This window comes from Crinia signifera, chromosome 8, assembly GCF_055691185.1.
Source record: "Crinia signifera chromosome 8, ASM5569118v1, whole genome shotgun sequence".
In the NCBI taxonomy this organism is placed as follows: domain Eukaryota; kingdom Metazoa; phylum Chordata; class Amphibia; order Anura; family Myobatrachidae; genus Crinia; species Crinia signifera.
In genome coordinates, this window is record NC_139224.1 from 66,967,765 (window position 1) to 66,985,816 (window position 18,052).

Genomic DNA, 18,052 nt, shown 5'->3' on the forward strand with positions numbered 1-18,052 from the left:
CAATAATAGACACATATATAAATAATAAAACTATATAAGTTAGTCAAATTTCTAATAATATATTTTTTTAAGTTATTAAGGTAGTTTAATTTAGCTCTCCGTTATATATATAAGTATGTGTGACAGTGTGATATGACTAATACTGCAGTATCAAGGTATGCCTTAAACTAATGAGTAAGGAAAATAACGAGCTGGGGTGACGCCTGGTTCCTCACTCTACATGTGAGAAGAATTTTTGCCCGGGTATAGGTTGTTGTTCTGTGGAGGATCTGCCTACTTTGTGGAACCTTCAGGTGCTGTGATCTGCCTGATCCTTGTTTAAGTTGTATATAATAATAGATATGTGATATTCTTCTAAAGTGGTGGTTCCCAAGCTGGTTGGCTTGGGTTCAATCATCTAGGATCACTTCAAACTATTTATGGTCAATATAATAGGCAAAACCAGTATTGGTGACTTCTGATCATAAAATATGTGCACAACCAGAAGTGAATGCCGCCCCTCACCATATAACTAAACCTTTGGATGCGGTAAACACATATTTAACATTTTCTATATTTCCTATGTTTAGCTTAGGGGAGCTATAAAAGCATATTCTATTAGTCAAGGTCGCCATGATTCCAAAAAGATTAGGATCCACTCTTTTAAGGTTATGGTGTGAATAAGTACTTTGGTTTGCAATTGTAAAAGCCAATTGCTGTTAAAACATTCAATATATAAAGATTCCTTTGCAAAGACGTAAATACAAATGAATCCTGATTGGTAAACTGCTGATCAAACCGTTTGCCCAGCCTTAGTAGAGTCAAATGATAATACAGCGCTCAAGGCTGAATGTATGTATGTCAGGGTGCACAAAATATGATTGCAGGACAATGTGAGGTCAAATAACTTCACAAATGTATGCACAGGGTCAAATATACTGGACATACAAATGGGTACACAGGCTAACAATGTATAGTCTTTCGAGTATAATGTTGAATAAGTCAAGGCATAACTAATACAAATGTCTGTAATGGAGTCCATCATGGACCTTTGTCTTTTTTGTACATCCTGACAATTTTTATGCCAATCGTCCGGTTTTAACACACATTGGCTGAAAATTGAAACTATCACAATCCAGACGCATGCTTCTGCAGATTTTTTGATGCATCTTCTGATCTTACTTGCTGCATGAAAGATCCATAGGAATGCACATCAGATCTTAAGATAAATCTTTTGTCAAAATGTGCTTGTCTGAAATCTTTTGTCCAGGACAGTGAAAAGATTTTAAGGGAAATTTATGCACACATCTTAATATCACTGATATTTCAAGTGGGCACCTTAAAGAGTCAACTGTTATAGAGGTCATTTCCCAACATGCATTTCGCCAAGCCAGCTTATTTGCATATATTGTAGACAGCATCTATTTCAAAGATTAAGGTTTACTTTCAACAATAATAGACACATATATAAATAATAAAACTATATAAGTTAGTCAAATTTCTAATAATATATTTTTTTAAGTTATTAAGGTAGTTTAATTTAGCTCTCCGTTATATATATAAGTATGTGTGACAGTGTGATATGACTAATACTGCAGTATCAAGGTATGCCTTAAACTAATGAGTAAGGAAAATAACGAGCTGGGGTGACGCCTGGTTCCTCACTCTACATGTGAGAAGAATTTTTGCCCGGGTATAGGTTGTTGTTCTGTGGAGGATCTGCCTACTTTGTGGAACCTTCAGGTGCTGTGATCTGCCCGATCCTTGTTTAAGTTGTATATAATAATACATATGTGATATTCTTCTAAAGTGGTGGTTCCCAAGCTGGTTGGCTTGGGTTCAATCATCTAGGATCACTTCAAACTATTTATGGTCAATATAATAGGCAAAACCAGTATTGGTGACTTCTGATCATAAAATATGTGCACAACCAGAAGTGAATGCCGCCCCTCACCATATAACTAAACCTTTGGATGCGGTAAACACATATTTAACATTTTCTATATTTCCTATGTTTAGCTTAGGGGAGCTATAAAAGCATATTCTATTAGTCAAGGTCGCCATGATTCCAAAAAGATTAGGATCCACTCTTTTAAGGTTATGGTGTGAATAAGTACTTTGGTTTGCAATTGTAAAAGCCAATTGCTGTTAAAACATTCAATATATAAAGATTCCTTTGCAAAGACGTAAATACAAATGAATCCTGATTGGTAAACTGCTGATCAAACCGTTTGCCCAGCCTTAGTAGAGTCAAATGATAATACAGCGCTCAAGGCTGAATGTATGTATGTCAGGGTGCACAAAATATGATTGCAGGACAATGTGAGGTCAAATAACTTCACAAATGTATGCACAGGGTCAAATATACTGGACATACAAATGGGTACACAGGCTAACAATGTATAGTCTTTCGAGTATAATGTTGAATAAGTCAAGGCATAACTAATACAAATGTCTGTAATGGAGTCCATCATGGACCTTTGTCTTTTTTGTACATCCTGACAATTTTTATGCCAATCGTCCGGTTTTAACACACATTGGCTGGAAATTGAAACTATCACAATCCAGACGCATGCTTCTGCAGATTTTTTGATGCATCTTCTGATCTTACTTGCTGCATGAAAGATCCATAGGAATGCACATCAGATCTTAAGATAAATCTTTTGTCAAAATGTGCTTGTCTGAAATCTTTTGTCCAGGACAGTGAAAAGATTTTAAGGGAAATTTATGCGCACATCTTAATATCACTGATATTTCAAGTGGGCACCTTAAAGAGTCAACTGTTATAGAGGTCATTTCCCAACATGCATTTCGCCAAGCCAGCTTATTTGCATATATTGTAGACAGCATCTATTTCAAAGATTAAGGTTTACTTTCAACAATAATAGACACATATATAAATAATAAAACTATATAAGTTAGTCAAATTTCTAATAATATATTTTTTTAAGTTATTAAGGTAGTTTAATTTAGCTCTCCATTATATATATAAGTATGTGTGACAGTGTGATATGACTAATACTGCAGTATCAAGGTATGCCTTAAACTAATGAGTAAGGAAAATAACGAGCTGGGGTGACGCCTGGTTCCTCACTCTACATGTGAGAAGAATTTTTGCCCGGGTATAGGTTGTTGTTCTGTGGAGGATCTGCCTACTTTGTGGAACCTTCAGGTGCTGTGATCTGCCCGATCCTTGTTTAAGTTGTATATAATAATACATATGTGATATTCTTCTAAAGTGGTGGTTCCCAAGCTGGTTGGCTTGGGTTCAATCATCTAGGATCACTTCAAACTATTTATGGTCAATATAATAGGCAAAACCAGTATTGGTGACTTCTGATCATAAAATATGTGCACAACCAGAAGTGAATGCCGCCCCTCACCATATAACTAAACCTTTGGATGCGGTAAACACATATTTAACATTTTCTATATTTCCTATGTTTAGCTTAGGGGAGCTATAAAAGCATATTCTATTAGTCAAGGTCGCCATGATTCCAAAAAGATTAGGATCCACTCTTTTAAGGTTATGGTGTGAATAAGTACTTTGGTTTGCAATTGTAAAAGCCAATTGCTGTTAAAACATTCAATATATAAAGATTCCTTTGCAAAGACGTAAATACAAATGAATCCTGATTGGTAAACTGCTGATCAAACCGTTTGCCCAGCCTTAGTAGAGTCAAATGATAATACAGCGCTCAAGGCTGAATGTATGTATGTCAGGGTGCACAAAATATGATTGCAGGACAATGTGAGGTCAAATAACTTCACAAATGCATGCACAGGGTCAAATATACTGGACATACAAATGGGTACACAGGCTAACAATGTATAGTCTTTCGAGTATAATGTTGAATGTTGGGTAAGTCAAGGCATAACTAATACAAATGTCTGTAATGGAGTCCATCATGGACCTTTGTCTTTTTTGTACATCCTGACAATTTTTATGCCAATCGTCCGGTTTTAACACACATTGGCTGGAAATTGAAACTATCACAATCCAGACGCATGCTTCTGCAGATTGTTTGATGCATCTTCTGATCTTACTTGCTGCATGAAAGATCCATAGGAATGCACATCAGATCTTAAGATAAATCTTTTGTCAAAATGTGCTTGTCTGAAATCTTTTGTCCAGGACAGTGAAAAGATTTTAAGGGAAATTTATGCGCACATCTTAATATCACTGATATTTCAAGTGGGCACCTTAAAGAGTTATAGAGGTCATTTCCCAACATGCATTTCGCCAAGCCAGCTTATTTGCATATATTGTAGACAGCATCTATTTCAAAGATTAAGGTTTACTTTTAACAATAATAGACACATATATAAATAATAAAACTATATAAGTTAGTCAAATTTCTAATAATATTTTTTTTTAAGTTATTAAGGTAGTTTAATTTAGCTCTCCGTTATATATATAAGTATGTGTGACAGTGTGATATGACTAATACTGCAGTATCAAGGTATGCCTTAAATTAATGAGTAAGGAAAATAACGAGCTGGGGGTGACGCTTGGTTCCTCACTCTACATGTGAAAAGAATTTTTGCCCGGGTATAGGTTGTTGTTCTGTGGAGGATCTGCCTACTTTGTGGAACCTTCAGGTGCTGTGATCTGCCCGATCCTTGTTTAAGTTGTATATAATAATAGATATGTGATATTCTTCTAAAGTGGTGGTTCCCAAGCTGGTTGGCTTGGGTTCAATCATCTAGGATCACTTCAAACTATTTATGGTCAATATAATAGGCAAAACCAGTATTGGTGACTTCTGATCATAAAATATGTGCACAACCAGAAGTGAATCCCGCCCCTCACCATATAACTAAACCTTTGGATGCGGTAAACACATATTTAACATTTTCTATATTTCCTATGTTTAGCTTAGGGGAGCTATAAAAGCATATTCTATTAGTCAAGGTCGCCATGATTCCAAAAAGATTAGGATCCACTCTTTTAAGGTTATGGTGTGAATAAGTACTTTGGTTTGCAATTGTAAAAGCCAATTGCTGTTAAAACATTCAATATATAAAGATTCCTTTGCAAAGACGTAAATACAAATGAATCCTGATTGGTAAACTGCTGATCAAACCGTTTGCCCAGCCTTAGTAGAGTCAAATGATAATACAGCGCTCAAGGCTGAATGTATGTATGTCAGGGTGCACAAAATATGATTGCAGGACAATGTGAGGTCAAATAACTTCACAAATGTATGCACAGGGTCAAATATACTGGACATACAAATGGGTACACAGGCTAACAATGTATAGTCTTTCGAGTATAATGTTGAATGTTGGGTAAGTCAAGGCATAACTAATACAAATGTCTGTAATGGAGTCCATCATGGACCTTTGTCTTTTTTGTACATCCTGACAATTTTTATGCCAATCGTCCGGTTTTAACACACATTGGCTGGAAATTGAAACTATCACAATCCAGACGCATGCTTCTGCAGATTTTTTGATGCATCTTCTGATCTTACTTGCTGCATGAAAGATCCATAGGAATGCACATCAGATCTTAAGATAAATCTTTTGTCAAAATGTGCTTGTCTGAAATCTTTTGTCCAGGACAGTGAAAAGATTTTAAGGGAAATTTATGCGCACATCTTAATATCACTGATATTTCAAGTGGGCACCTTAAAGAGTCAACTGTTATAGAGGTCATTTCCCAACATGCATTTCGCCAAGCCAGCTTATTTGCATATATTGTAGACAGCATCTATTTCAAAGATTAAGGTTTACTTTCAACAATAATAGACACATATATAAATAATAAAACTATATAAGTTAGTCAAATTTCTAATAATATTTTTTTTTAAGTTATTAAGGTAGTTTAATTTAGCTCTCCGTTATATATATAAGTATGTGTGACAGTGTGATATGACTAATACTGCAGTATCAAGGTATGCCTTAAACTAATGAGTAAGGAAAATAATGAGCTGGGGTGACGCCTGGTTCCTCACTCTACATGTGAGAAGAATTTTTGCCCGGGTATAGGTTGTTGTTCTGTGGAGGATCTGCCTACTTTGTGGAACCTTCAGGTGCTGTGATCTGCCCGATCCTTGTTTAAGTTGTATATAATAATAGGTATGTGATATTCTTCTAAAGTGGTGGTTCCCAAGCTGGTTGGCTTGGGTTCAATCATCTAGGATCACTTCAAACTATTTATGGTCAATATAATAGGCAAAACCAGTATTGGTGACTTCTGATCATAAAATATGTGCACAACCAGAAGTGAATCCCGCCCCTCACCATATAACTAAACCTTTGGATGCGGTAAACACATATTTAACATTTTCTATATTTCCTATGTTTAGCTTAGGGGAGCTATAAAAGCATATTCTATTAGTCAAGGTCGCCATGATTCCAAAAAGATTAGGATCCACTCTTTTAAGGTTATGGTGTGAATAAGTACTTTGGTTTGCAATTGTAAAAGCCAATTGCTGTTAAAACATTCAATATATAAAGATTCCTTTGCAAAGACGTAAATACAAATGAATCCTGATTGGTAAACTGCTGATCAAACCGTTTGCCCAGCCTTTGTAGAGTCAAATGATAATACAGCGCTCAAGGCTGAATGTATGTATGTCAGAGTGCACAAAATATGATTGCAGGACAATGTGAGGTCAAATAACTTCCCAAATGTATGCACAGGGTCAAATATACTGGACATACAAATGGGTACACAGGCTAACAATGTATAGTCTTTCGAGTATAATGTTGAATGTTGGGTAAGTCAAGGCATAACTAATACAAATGTCTGTAATGGAGTCCATCATGGACCTTTGTCTTTTTTGTACATCCTGACAAATTTTATGCCAATCGTCCGGTTTTAACACACATTGGCTTGAAATTGAAACTATCACAATCCAGACGCATGCTTCTGCAGATTTTTTGATGCATCTTCTGATCTTACTTGCTGCATGAAAGATCCATAGGAATGCACATCAGATCTTAAGATAAATCTTTTGTCAAAATGTGCTTGTCTGAAATCTTTTGTCCAGGACAGTGAAAAGATATTAAGGGAAATTTATGCGCACATCTTAAGATCACTGATATTTCTAGTGGGCACCTTAAAGAGTCAACTTTTATAGAGGTCATTTCCCAACATGCATTTCGCCAAGCCAGCTTATTTGCATATATTGTAGTGTAGAGTTTTATTTTAGGGGTCATATATCTCTCTTATCCCAATAATGGTTATTGAGATTGAAATATTATATCAAATATATTTATTATATCTTGGATTGATATAATAACATATATATTTGACATCTGCAATTATATTCTAATAGACCTTACAATACAATATGCAGAGTACTTGTCATAATTTGATTCCCCAAATATGAGAGTTCGAGACTTGTAATTTTAGCTCCAATTGGAGGATTTTATTTATAGGCAAAACAAACCATTACAGAATACATTAACACAGTAATTGATGTATATGCTATTATATATATATTTATATATACGCCTCCTTGCTTATATTACCTAAAACAACATTAAACAATTGACAGACTTAAGACTGCTATAAAACTAACATAAATTGTAGACTTCAGCATTCCATAACTTTATCAACAACTGAACATTTATATCTACCATGATTACTCACTCACTCCAGCCCATCGCTTCTAGGTTCCGTTCCTCTCTCCTGCTCCTGTCTCACATCTCTCCTCCTGACTCACTGAATAGGTTTCTTGCTGACTGTCCGTGTGTGTCTGTGTGCGAATGTGAGTGAATGTCTACTCTATCTCTCTCCTTATATCACAAATACATGAATTGAAGTTCCCTGTTCTCATGACGTTATTAAATTTATGGATGCTAATGGTGACAGGGTCTCCTGCTTGTCTGGACGCTAGTGGTAATCTCCTTTGCGAGATCTCCTGTTCTGGTCTCTCCCTGTGCATCAATCTATTTTACACTCCTGTTGTCAAAATACAATAGTGTCTTGTTTGTCCTGCAAAGTAACTTGGATGATGTACTAGCAGCTACATTCTCCATAAAGGAAACCAGATGGCTGGTGTCTGGCCTATAGTGTATACATTGCTTACTCCTTACAGCACAGACTACCTAAATACAAATATTGCTACATTCTGTAAACGTTTAAATGATATACATATTCAATTTATAGCTACATTACTTTACTTTATAGTATCAAAATAATATTCAATTTCTATGCAAACAAAATTATATATGGTAACAGTAGACAGCATCTATTTCAAAGATTAAGGTTTACTTTCAACAATAATAGACACATATATAAATAATAAAACTATATAAGTTAGTCAAATTTCTAATAATATTTTTTTTTAAGTTATTAAGGTAGTTTAATTTAGCTCTCCGTTATATATATAAGTATGTGTGACAGTGTGATATGACTAATACTGCAGTAAGGTATGCCTTAAACTAATGAGTAAGGAAAATAACGAGCTGGGGTGATGCCTGGTTCCTCACTCTACATGTGAGAAGAATTTTTGCCCGGGTATAGGTTGTTGTTCTGTGGAGGATCTGCCTACTTTGTGGAACCTTCAGGTGCTGTGATCTGCCCGATCCTTGTTTAAGTTGTATATAATAATAGATATGTGATATTCTTCTAAAGTGGTGGTTCCCAAGCTGGTTGGCTTGGGTTCAATCATCTAGGATCACTTCAAACTATTTATGGTCAATATAATAGGCAAAACCAGTATTGGTGACTTCTGATCATAAAATATGTGCACAACCAGAAGTGAATCCCGCCCCTCACCATATAACTAAACCTTTGGATGCGGAAAACACATATTTAACATTTTCTATGTTTCCTATGTTTAGCTTAGGGGAGCTATAAAAGCATATTCTATTAGTCAAGGTCGCCATGATTCCAAAAAGATTAGGATCCACTCTTTTAAGGTTATGGTGTGAATAAGTACTTTGGTTTGCAATTGTAAAAGCCAATTGCTGTTAAAACATTCAATATATAAAGATTCCTTTGCAAAGACGTAAATACAAATGAATCCTGATTGGTAAACTGCTGATCAAACCGTTTGCCCAGCCTTAGTAGAGTCAAATGATAATACAGCGCTCAAGGCTGAATGTATGTATGTCAGGGTGCACAAAATATGATTGCAGGACAATGTGAGGTCAAATAACTTCACAAATGTATGCACTGGGTCAAATATACTGGACATACAAATGGGTACACAGGCTAACAATGTATAGTCTTTTGAGTATAATGTTGAACGTTGGGAAAGTCAAGGCATAACTAATACAAATGTCTGTAATGGAGTCCATCATGGACCTTTGTCTTTTTTGTACATCCTGACAATTTTTATGCCAATCGTCCGGTTTTAACACACATTGGCTGGAAATTGAAACTATCACAATCCAGACGCATGCTTCTGCAGATTTTTTGATGCATCTTCTGATCTTACTTGCTGCATGAAAGATCCATAGGAATGCACATCAGATCTTAAGATAAATCTTTTGTCAAAATGTGCTTGTCTGAAATCTTTTGTCCAGGACAGTGAAAAGATTTTAAGGGAAATTTATGCGCACATCTTAATATCACTGATATTTCAAGTGGGCACCTTAAAGAGTCAACTGTTATAGAGGTCATTTCCCAACATGCATTTCGCCAAGCCAGCTTATTTGCATATATTGTAGACAGCATCTATTTCAAAGATTAAGGTTTACTTTCAACAATAATAGACACATATATAAATAATAAAACTATATAAGTTAGTCAAATTTCTAATAATATTTTTTTTTAAGTTATTAAGGTAGTTTAATTTAGCTCTCCGTTATATATATAAGTATGTGTGACAGTGTGATATGACTAATACTGCAGTATCAAGGTATGCCTTAAACTAATGAGTAAGGAAAATAACGAGCTGGGGTGACGCCTGGTTCCTCACTCTACATGTGAGAAGAATTTTTGCCCGGGTATAGGTTGTTGTTCTGTGGAGGATCTGCCTACTTTGTGGAACCTTCAGGTGCTGTGATCTGCCCGATCCTTGTTTAAGTTGTATATAATAATAGATATGTGATATTCTTCTAAAGTGGTGGTTCCCAAGCTGGTTGGCTTGGGTTCAATCATCTAGGATCACTTCAAACTATTTATGGTCAATATAATAGGCAAAACCAGTATTGGTGACTTCTGATCATAAAATATGTGCACAACCAGAAGTGAATCCCGCCCCTCACCATATAACTAAACCTTTGGATGCGGAAAACACATATTTAACATTTTCTATGTTTCCTATGTTTAGCTTAGGGGAGCTATAAAAGCATATTCTATTAGTCAAGGTCGCCATGATTCCAAAAAGATTAGGATCCACTCTTTTAAGGTTATGGTGTGAATAAGTACTTTGGTTTGCAATTGTAAAAGCCAATTGCTGTTAAAACATTCAATATATAAAGATTCATTTGCAAAGACGTAAATACAAATGAATCCTGATTGGTAAACTGCTGATCAAACCGTTTGCCCAGCCTTAGTAGAGTCAAATGATAATACAGCGCTCAAGGCTGAATGTATGTATGTCAGGGTGCACAAAATATGATTGCAGGACAAATGTGAGGTCAAATAACTTCACAAATGTATGCACTGGGTCAAATATACTGGACATACAAATCGCTTCTCGGCCTTTTGGCTAAGATCAAGTGTAGTATCTGTTCTTATCAGTTGAGTCTGGACCGCCCCCTGGCAGAGAATAGAGAAATGCAGTACCGTAGCATCTTGTTACTGAGCTGAGGATTAGTAATCACCTCATGTTCTGGGCGAGTGCTAGGAATGGCTTTCTCGATGCCCTGCTAGGGAGGGAATACCATTCTTTACCTGGTAGGGAGGGGAGAAGCATCGGGCTTTGAGATGGGGCTCTTGTTCAGGGGTCTTTGCCTCTGGGGGAGAGTCACTCGAAAAGCCCGGTCTAGTATCCACTCCCAGGAAGAAGGGAAAAGCTGGGACCGAGTAGATTGCTCACTGTCCGGGGGGTACATAGGACCTCGGCCAGTGAGACAGCGAAAAGCCCAGCCCAGTACTCAATCCCTGGGAGAGGTGAAACGTCGGGACTGAGTAGGTGGTTTCTTCTTCCTCAGGTGGTCTATTTGGGCCTCTGCGGGGGAGACTCACCGAAAAAGCCCGGTGGAGTATCCATTCCCATGCCGGGGGTCGGAAAGGGCCCACTGGCTGAGCGGAGAAACACTTGGTCGGACGCTGACTGGCTGGCTGCTTGGAGTCCGAGGCTGCACTGTGCCCCCGGGGAAACTCGGGGGTGCCGAACATGCACGGGTGATCCCAAAATCACCATGCACTAGTATGGCACTAGCACTGCGCACTTTCCCTCTAGGTATGCGCTTCACGTCCTTACCTCGTCCTTTTGGATGGGGTAGGACAATTTTTCACACCCCCACCCTGGCCTTCTGGCTAGGGTCCTATATTATTTATTTCTCTTCCCCCTCTCACGTTTGTCACTTTTCACGTTCCTTGTATTTTTTTGTAGTTTGTCACGTTTTTTTGGGTAGTGTGGTCGACCCTTCTGGGCCTTCCATTTCCCCAATGTGCCGAAGCTCTCGCCTTTTGGGGAGAGCTTCGGTCCCCCCGAGGACGACCCCGAGCCGCAAGGCAGAGGGAAGTCCACAGCGGGTCTCTCCAAAGCACGGGCTGCGGAGGACCCACCGTCCTAACCCTTTCGGGGGTTGAGGAATGAGGGTCTCTCTAAGCTTCGGCGAAGAGGACCCACCGTTCCCTATTTTCCCCTCTTCAGCCTTATGGTTGAGAGGGGTTAGGGGAAAAACGGGGCCCTGTCTCTTCGGAGACGGACCCATTTCGATCGCACGGCCTCCTTTGCACGTGTTTACGCACAGCACTGGTGGTGGGGAGCACACCTCGGGCTCCTGAGTTTTTTTCAAACTCACAGAGGTCATTTCCCAACATGCATTTCGCCAAGCCAGCTTATTTGCATATATTGTAGACAGCATCTATTTCAAAGATTAAGGTTTACTTTCAACAATAATAGACACATATATAAATAATAAAACTATATAAGTTAGTCAAATTTCTAATAATATTTTTTTTTAAGTTATTAAGGTAGTTTAATTTAGCTCTCCGTTATATATATAAGTATGTGTGACAGTGTGATATGACTAATACTGCAGTATCAAGGTATGCCTTAAACTAATGAGTAAGGAAAATAACGAGCTGGGGTGATGCCTGGTTCCTCACTCTACATGTGAGAAGAATTTTTGCCCGGGTATAGGTTGTTGTTCTGTGGAGGATCTGCCTACTTTGTGGAACCTTCAGGTGCTGTGATCTGCCCGATCCTTGTTTAAGTTGTATATAATAATAGATATGTGATATTCTTCTAAAGTGGTGGTTCCCAAGCTGGTTGGCTTGGGTTCAATCATCTAGGATCACTTCAAACTATTTATGGTCAATATAATAGGCAAAACCAGTATTGGTGACTTCTGATCATAAAATATGTGCACAACCAGAAGTGAATCCCGCCCCTCACCATATAACTAAACCTTTGGATGCGGTAAACACATATTTAACATTTTCTATATTTCCTATGTTTAGCTTAGGGGAGCTATAAAAGCATATTCTATTAGTCAAGGTCGCCATGATTCCAAAAAGATTAGGATCCACTCTTTTAAGGTTATGGTGTGAATAAGTACTTTGGTTTGCAATTGTAAAAGCCAATTGCTGTTAAAACATTCAATATATAAAGATTCCTTTGCAAAGACGTAAATACAAATGAATCCTGATTGGTAAACTGCTGATCAAACCGTTTGCCCAGCCTTAGTAGAGTCAAATGATAATACAGCGCTCAAGGCTGAATGTATGTATGTCAGGGTGCACAAAATATGATTGCAGGACAATGTGAGGTCAAATAACTTCACAAATGTATGCACAGGGTCAAATATACTGGACATACAAATGGGTACACAGGCTAACAATGTATAGTCTTTCGAGTATAATGTTGAATGTTGGGTAAGTCAAGGCATAACTAATACAAATGTCTGTAATGGAGTCCATCATGGACCTTTGTCTTTTTTGTACATCCTGACAATTTTTATGCCAATCGTCCGGTTTTAACACACATTGGCTGGAAATTGAAACTATCACAATCCAGACGCATGCTTCTGCAGATTTTTTGATGCATCTTCTGATCTTACTTGCTGCATGATAGATCCATAGGAATGCACATCAGATCTTAAGATAAATCTTTTGTCAAAATGTGCTTGTCTGAAATCTTTTGTCCAGGACAGTGAAAAGATTTTAAGGGAAATTTATGCGCACATCTTAATATCACTGATATTTCAAGTGGGCACCTTAAAGAGTCAACTGTTATAGAGGTCATTTCCCAACATGCATTTCGCCAAGCCAGCTTATTTGCATATATTGTAGACAGCATCTATTTCAAAGATTAAGGTTTACTTTCAACAATAATAGACACATATATAAATAATAAAACTATATAAGTTAGTCAAATTTCTAATAATATATTTTTTTAAGTTATTAAGGTAGTTTAATTTAGCTCTCCGTTATATATATAAGTATGTGTGACAGTGTGATATGACTAATACTGCAGTATCAAGGTATGCCTTAAACTAATGAGTAAGGAAAATAACGAGCTGGGGTGACGCCTGGTTCCTCACTCTACATGTGAGAAGAATTTTTGCCCGGGTATAGGTTGTTGTTCTGTGGAGGATCTGCCTACTTTGTGGAACCTTCAGGTGCTGTGATCTGCCTGATCCTTGTTTAAGTTGTATATAATAATAGATATGTGATATTCTTCTAAAGTGGTGGTTCCCAAGCTGGTTGGCTTGGGTTCAATCATCTAGGATCACTTCAAACTATTTATGGTCAATATAATAGGCAAAACCAGTATTGGTGACTTCTGATCATAAAATATGTGCACAACCAGAAGTGAATGCCGCCCCTCACCATATAACTAAACCTTTGGATGCGGTAAACACATATTTAACATTTTCTATATTTCCTATGTTTAGCTTAGGGGAGCTATAAAAGCATATTCTATTAGTCAAGGTCGCCATAATTCCAAAAAGATTAGGATCCACTCTTTTAAGGTTATGGTGTGAATAAGTACTTTGGTTTGCAATTGTAAAAGCCAATTGCTGTTAAAACATTCAATATATAAAGATTCCTTTGCAAAGACGTAAATACAAATGAATCCTGATTGGTAAACTGCTGATCAAACCGTTTGCCCAGCCTTAGTAGAGTCAAATGATAATACAGCGCTCAAGGCTGAATGTATGTATGTCAGGGTGCACAAAATATGATTGCAGGACAATGTGAGGTCAAATAACTTCACAAATGTATGCACAGGGTCAAATATACTGGACATACAAATGGGTACACAGGCTAACAATGTATAGTCTTTCGAGTATAATGTTGAATGTTGGGTAAGTCAAGGCATAACTAATACAAATGTCTGTAATGGAGTCCATCATGGACCTTTGTCTTTTTTGTACATCCTGACAATTTTTATGCCAATCGTCCGGTTTTAACACACATTGGCTGGAAATTGAAACTATCACAATCCAGACGCATGCTTCTGCAGATTTTTTGATGCATCTTCTGATCTTACTTGCTGCATGAAAGATCCATAGGAATGCACATCAGATCTTAAGATAAATCTTTTGTCAAAATGTGCTTGTCTGAAATCTTTTGTCCAGGACAGTGAAAAGATTTTAAGGGAAATGTATGCGCACATCTTAATATCACTGATATTTCAAGTGGGCACCTTAAAGAGTCAACTGTTATAGAGGTCATTTCCCAACATGCATTTCGCCAAGCCAGCTTATTTGCATATATTGTAGACAGCATCTATTTCAAAGATTAAGGTTTACTTTCAACAATAATAGACACATATATAAATAATAAAACTATATAAGTTAGTCAAATTTCTAATAATATATTTTTTTAAGTTATTAAGGTAGTTTAATTTAGCTCTCCGTTATATATATAAGTATGTGTGACAGTGTGATATGACTAATACTGCAGTATCAAGGTATGCCTTAAACTAATGAGTAAGGAAAATAACGAGCTGGGGTGACGCCTGGTTCCTCACTCTACATGTGAGAAGAATTTTTGCCCGGGTATAGGTTGTTGTTCTGTGGAGTGTGGAGGATCTGCCTACTTTGTGGAACCTTCAGGTGCTGTGATCTGCCTGATCCTTGTTTAAGTTGTATATAATAATAGATATTAGTGAAGGGAAATCTAGTTCGTTTTGGTGACTAGTTCATTATGATCTAGTTCACCCAAAAGATTAGATCAGAAGATTAGTTCATTTAGTTCATTATTCCATCCCTGACTCAGAGACTGAGAGGAGTGCATGGATCTAGATGAGCTAGACTAGATTATGACACACAGAGCAGGCATTGTAATACCAGCTCATTGTAGGAGTTTAGTCTTGTTAGAATGATCATATACTGTATGTTTAATAAATCAGATTATTATCTATTTTAGAAAAGCAATAAGTTATACAGCAACCTTCTAGTGACATGTTTATTGTTTAGCTCTGCAATATTAATCCCATTGTGGTTATTATTTTACCTTCCATAATATGCAAGTAAAATACCCAAATTCAGAGTTTTTTAATAAGTCAATTTTTTTCTGCTTTTAAGATACAGTGATTAGAAAAAAATATGTCCCCTTGCCCCAATTTAGCTGACATTAGAGAGAGATAAGAGAGATAAAGTAGAGACTTTGCAAAGTAACCAGTTGCTGATTGGTTGCTAGGGGCAACTGCTCCACTGTATGCATCATGAAGGTTCATACATATCCATCTCTGACTGTACTGTGGAGTAAACAGAGCTACTACAGTATACTGTATAACATGCAGCAGTCAGCACTGTGTCTGTGGCTGCATACACACAATACATGTGCCTGAGCACAGCAGTGCCACACATGGTAGCTCAGAGGTACTGTACAGTCTCATTATGGTGTATAGTCAGAGATTAGTTCAGGGATCTGTATGATCCGTGAACTAATTGAACTACTGAACTATTTGCAGGACTCATGAGTCATCAGGACAATGTAGTTCATTTGGATCCGCAGAGTCCAGACCATGTGTGAGCTCAGCACTGCCATCTTTGGCAGCTAACATGTACTGCCTCCTGTGTATTGCATGAGAGCTGATAACATGGCTGCTGCAGAAGCACCTACACACACAGGTCCCAGCAGAAGATTTAGCCCAGCAGTATGCTCAGTACCAGAAGCAGGAGCAAGTGCTTGGACATCTGAACTAATCATATAATGATAGTATCACATAAAGGTGAGCAGCATGAGCACACATGCTCACTCACAGACACACCACACATTGACTCTGGCTAGGCAGTGCATATTTTTATTTTATTAGATCTGTATTTGCTGGGCTTTGTTGTACTTTTAACTTTAGATACAGGAAGGAAAGATCCAGTAAATGAGCCTTGAAGCTGCTGGGCTCTGTCTGTCTGTTACACTGGGCTCTGTCTGTCTGTGTGTTACACTGGGCTCTGTCTGTCTGTGTGTTACACTGGGCTCTGTCTGTCTGTGTTACACTTCCCACTTGCTTTACTTCCTGGTGAACTAAATGAACTAATCTTTGCCAGAGCAGTGATCTGAACGATTTAGTTCACTTTGAAGATTAGTTCATTTTGAACTAATCATTCACGAACTACCCATCACTAATAGATATGTGATATTCTTCTAAAGTGGTGTTTCCCAAGCTGTTTGGCTTGGGTTCAATCATCTAGGATCACTTCAAACTATTTATGGTCAATATAATAGGCAAAACCAGTATTGGTGACTTCTGATCATAAAATATGTGCACAACCAGAAGTGAATCCCGCCCCTCACCATATAACTAAACCTTTGGATGAGGTAAACACATATTGAACATTTTCTATATTTCCTATGTTTAGCTTAGGGGAGCTATAAAAGCATATTCTATTAGTCAAGGTCGCCATGATTCCAAAAAGATTGGGATCCACTCTTTTAAGGTTATGGTGTGAATAAGTACTTTGGTTTGCAATTGTAAAAGCCAATTGCTGTTAAAACATTCAATATATAAAGATTCCTTTGCAAAGACGTAAATACAAATGAATCCTGATTGGTAAACTGCTGATCAAACCGTTTGCCCAGCCTTTGTAGAGTCAAATGATAATACAGCGCTCAAGGCTGAATGTATGTATGTCAGAGTGCACAAAATATGATTGCAGGACAATGTGAGGTCAAATAACTTCCCAAATGTATGCACAGGGTCAAATATACTGGACATACAAATGGGTACACAGGCTAACAATGTATAGTCTTTTGAGTATAATGTTGAATGTTGGGTAAGTCAAGGCATAACTAATACAAATGTCTGTAATGGAGTCCATCATGGACCTTTGTCTTTTTTGTACATCCTGACAATTTTTATGCCAATCGTCCGGTTTTAACACACATTGGCTTGAAATTGAAACTATCCCAATCCAGACGCATGCTTCTGCAGATTTTTTGATGCATCTTCTGATCTTACTTGCTGCATGAAAGATCCATAGGAATGCACATCAGATCTTAAGATAAATCTTTTGTCAAAATGTGCTTGTCTGAAATCTTTTGTCCAGGACAGTGAAAAGATATTAAGGGAAATTTATGCGCACATCTTAAGATCACTGATATTTCTAGTGGGCACCTTAAAGAGTCAACTGTTATAGAGGTCATTTCCCAACATGCATTTCGCCAAGCCAGCTTATTTGCATATATTGTAGACAGCATCTATTTCAAAGATTAAGGTTTACTTTCAACAATAATAGACACATATATAAATAATAAAACTATATAAGTTAGTCAAATTTCTAATAATATTTTTTTTTAAGTTATTAAGGTAGTTTAATTTAGCTCTCCGTTTTATATATAAGTATGTGTGACAGTGTGATATGACTAATACTGCAGTATCAAGGTATGCCTTAAACTAATGAGTAAGGAAAATAACGAGCTGGGGTGCCGCCTGTTTCCTCACTCTACATGTGAGAAGAATTTTTGCCCGGGTATAGGTTGTTGTTCTGTGGAGGATCTGCCTACTTTGTAGAACCTTCAGGTGCTGTGATCTGCCCG

General features: G+C 37.3%; 10 non-coding genes and 2 pseudogenes across 10 annotated transcripts; all 12 read left to right on the forward strand.

Annotated features, from left to right (window-relative positions):
* The first annotated feature begins 157 nt into the window (after window positions 1–157).
* LOC146030001 (U12 minor spliceosomal RNA) lies at window positions 158–310 on the forward strand. Its single transcript, XR_014455519.1, has one exon. It is a non-coding gene; the product is annotated as a U12 minor spliceosomal RNA (small nuclear RNA).
* A 1,276-nt stretch (window positions 311–1,586) lies between these two features.
* LOC146029990 (U12 minor spliceosomal RNA) lies at window positions 1,587–1,739 on the forward strand. Its single transcript, XR_014455509.1, has one exon. It is a non-coding gene; the product is annotated as a U12 minor spliceosomal RNA (small nuclear RNA).
* A 1,276-nt stretch (window positions 1,740–3,015) lies between these two features.
* LOC146029991 (U12 minor spliceosomal RNA) lies at window positions 3,016–3,168 on the forward strand. The gene has a single exon (XR_014455510.1). It is a non-coding gene; the product is annotated as a U12 minor spliceosomal RNA (small nuclear RNA).
* Window positions 3,169–4,444: 1,276 nt separating this feature from the next.
* LOC146030010 (U12 minor spliceosomal RNA) lies at window positions 4,445–4,598 on the forward strand. Its single transcript, XR_014455526.1, has one exon. It is a non-coding gene; the product is annotated as a U12 minor spliceosomal RNA (small nuclear RNA).
* A 1,283-nt stretch (window positions 4,599–5,881) lies between these two features.
* On the forward strand, window positions 5,882–6,034 carry LOC146029994 (U12 minor spliceosomal RNA). The gene has a single exon (XR_014455512.1). It is a non-coding gene; the product is annotated as a U12 minor spliceosomal RNA (small nuclear RNA).
* A 2,335-nt stretch (window positions 6,035–8,369) lies between these two features.
* On the forward strand, window positions 8,370–8,522 carry LOC146029997 (U12 minor spliceosomal RNA). The gene has a single exon (XR_014455515.1). It is a non-coding gene; the product is annotated as a U12 minor spliceosomal RNA (small nuclear RNA).
* A 1,283-nt stretch (window positions 8,523–9,805) lies between these two features.
* LOC146029993 (U12 minor spliceosomal RNA) lies at window positions 9,806–9,958 on the forward strand. Its single transcript, XR_014455511.1, has one exon. It is a non-coding gene; the product is annotated as a U12 minor spliceosomal RNA (small nuclear RNA).
* A 620-nt stretch (window positions 9,959–10,578) lies between these two features.
* LOC146029946 (U2 spliceosomal RNA) lies at window positions 10,579–10,718 on the forward strand (annotated as a pseudogene).
* Window positions 10,719–12,111: 1,393 nt separating this feature from the next.
* LOC146029998 (U12 minor spliceosomal RNA) lies at window positions 12,112–12,264 on the forward strand. Its single transcript, XR_014455516.1, has one exon. It is a non-coding gene; the product is annotated as a U12 minor spliceosomal RNA (small nuclear RNA).
* Window positions 12,265–13,547: 1,283 nt separating this feature from the next.
* On the forward strand, window positions 13,548–13,700 carry LOC146030002 (U12 minor spliceosomal RNA). Its single transcript, XR_014455520.1, has one exon. It is a non-coding gene; the product is annotated as a U12 minor spliceosomal RNA (small nuclear RNA).
* Window positions 13,701–14,983: 1,283 nt separating this feature from the next.
* On the forward strand, window positions 14,984–15,143 carry LOC146030009 (U12 minor spliceosomal RNA; annotated as a pseudogene).
* Window positions 15,144–17,899: 2,756 nt separating this feature from the next.
* Window positions 17,900–18,052, forward strand: LOC146030004 (U12 minor spliceosomal RNA). The gene has a single exon (XR_014455522.1). It is a non-coding gene; the product is annotated as a U12 minor spliceosomal RNA (small nuclear RNA).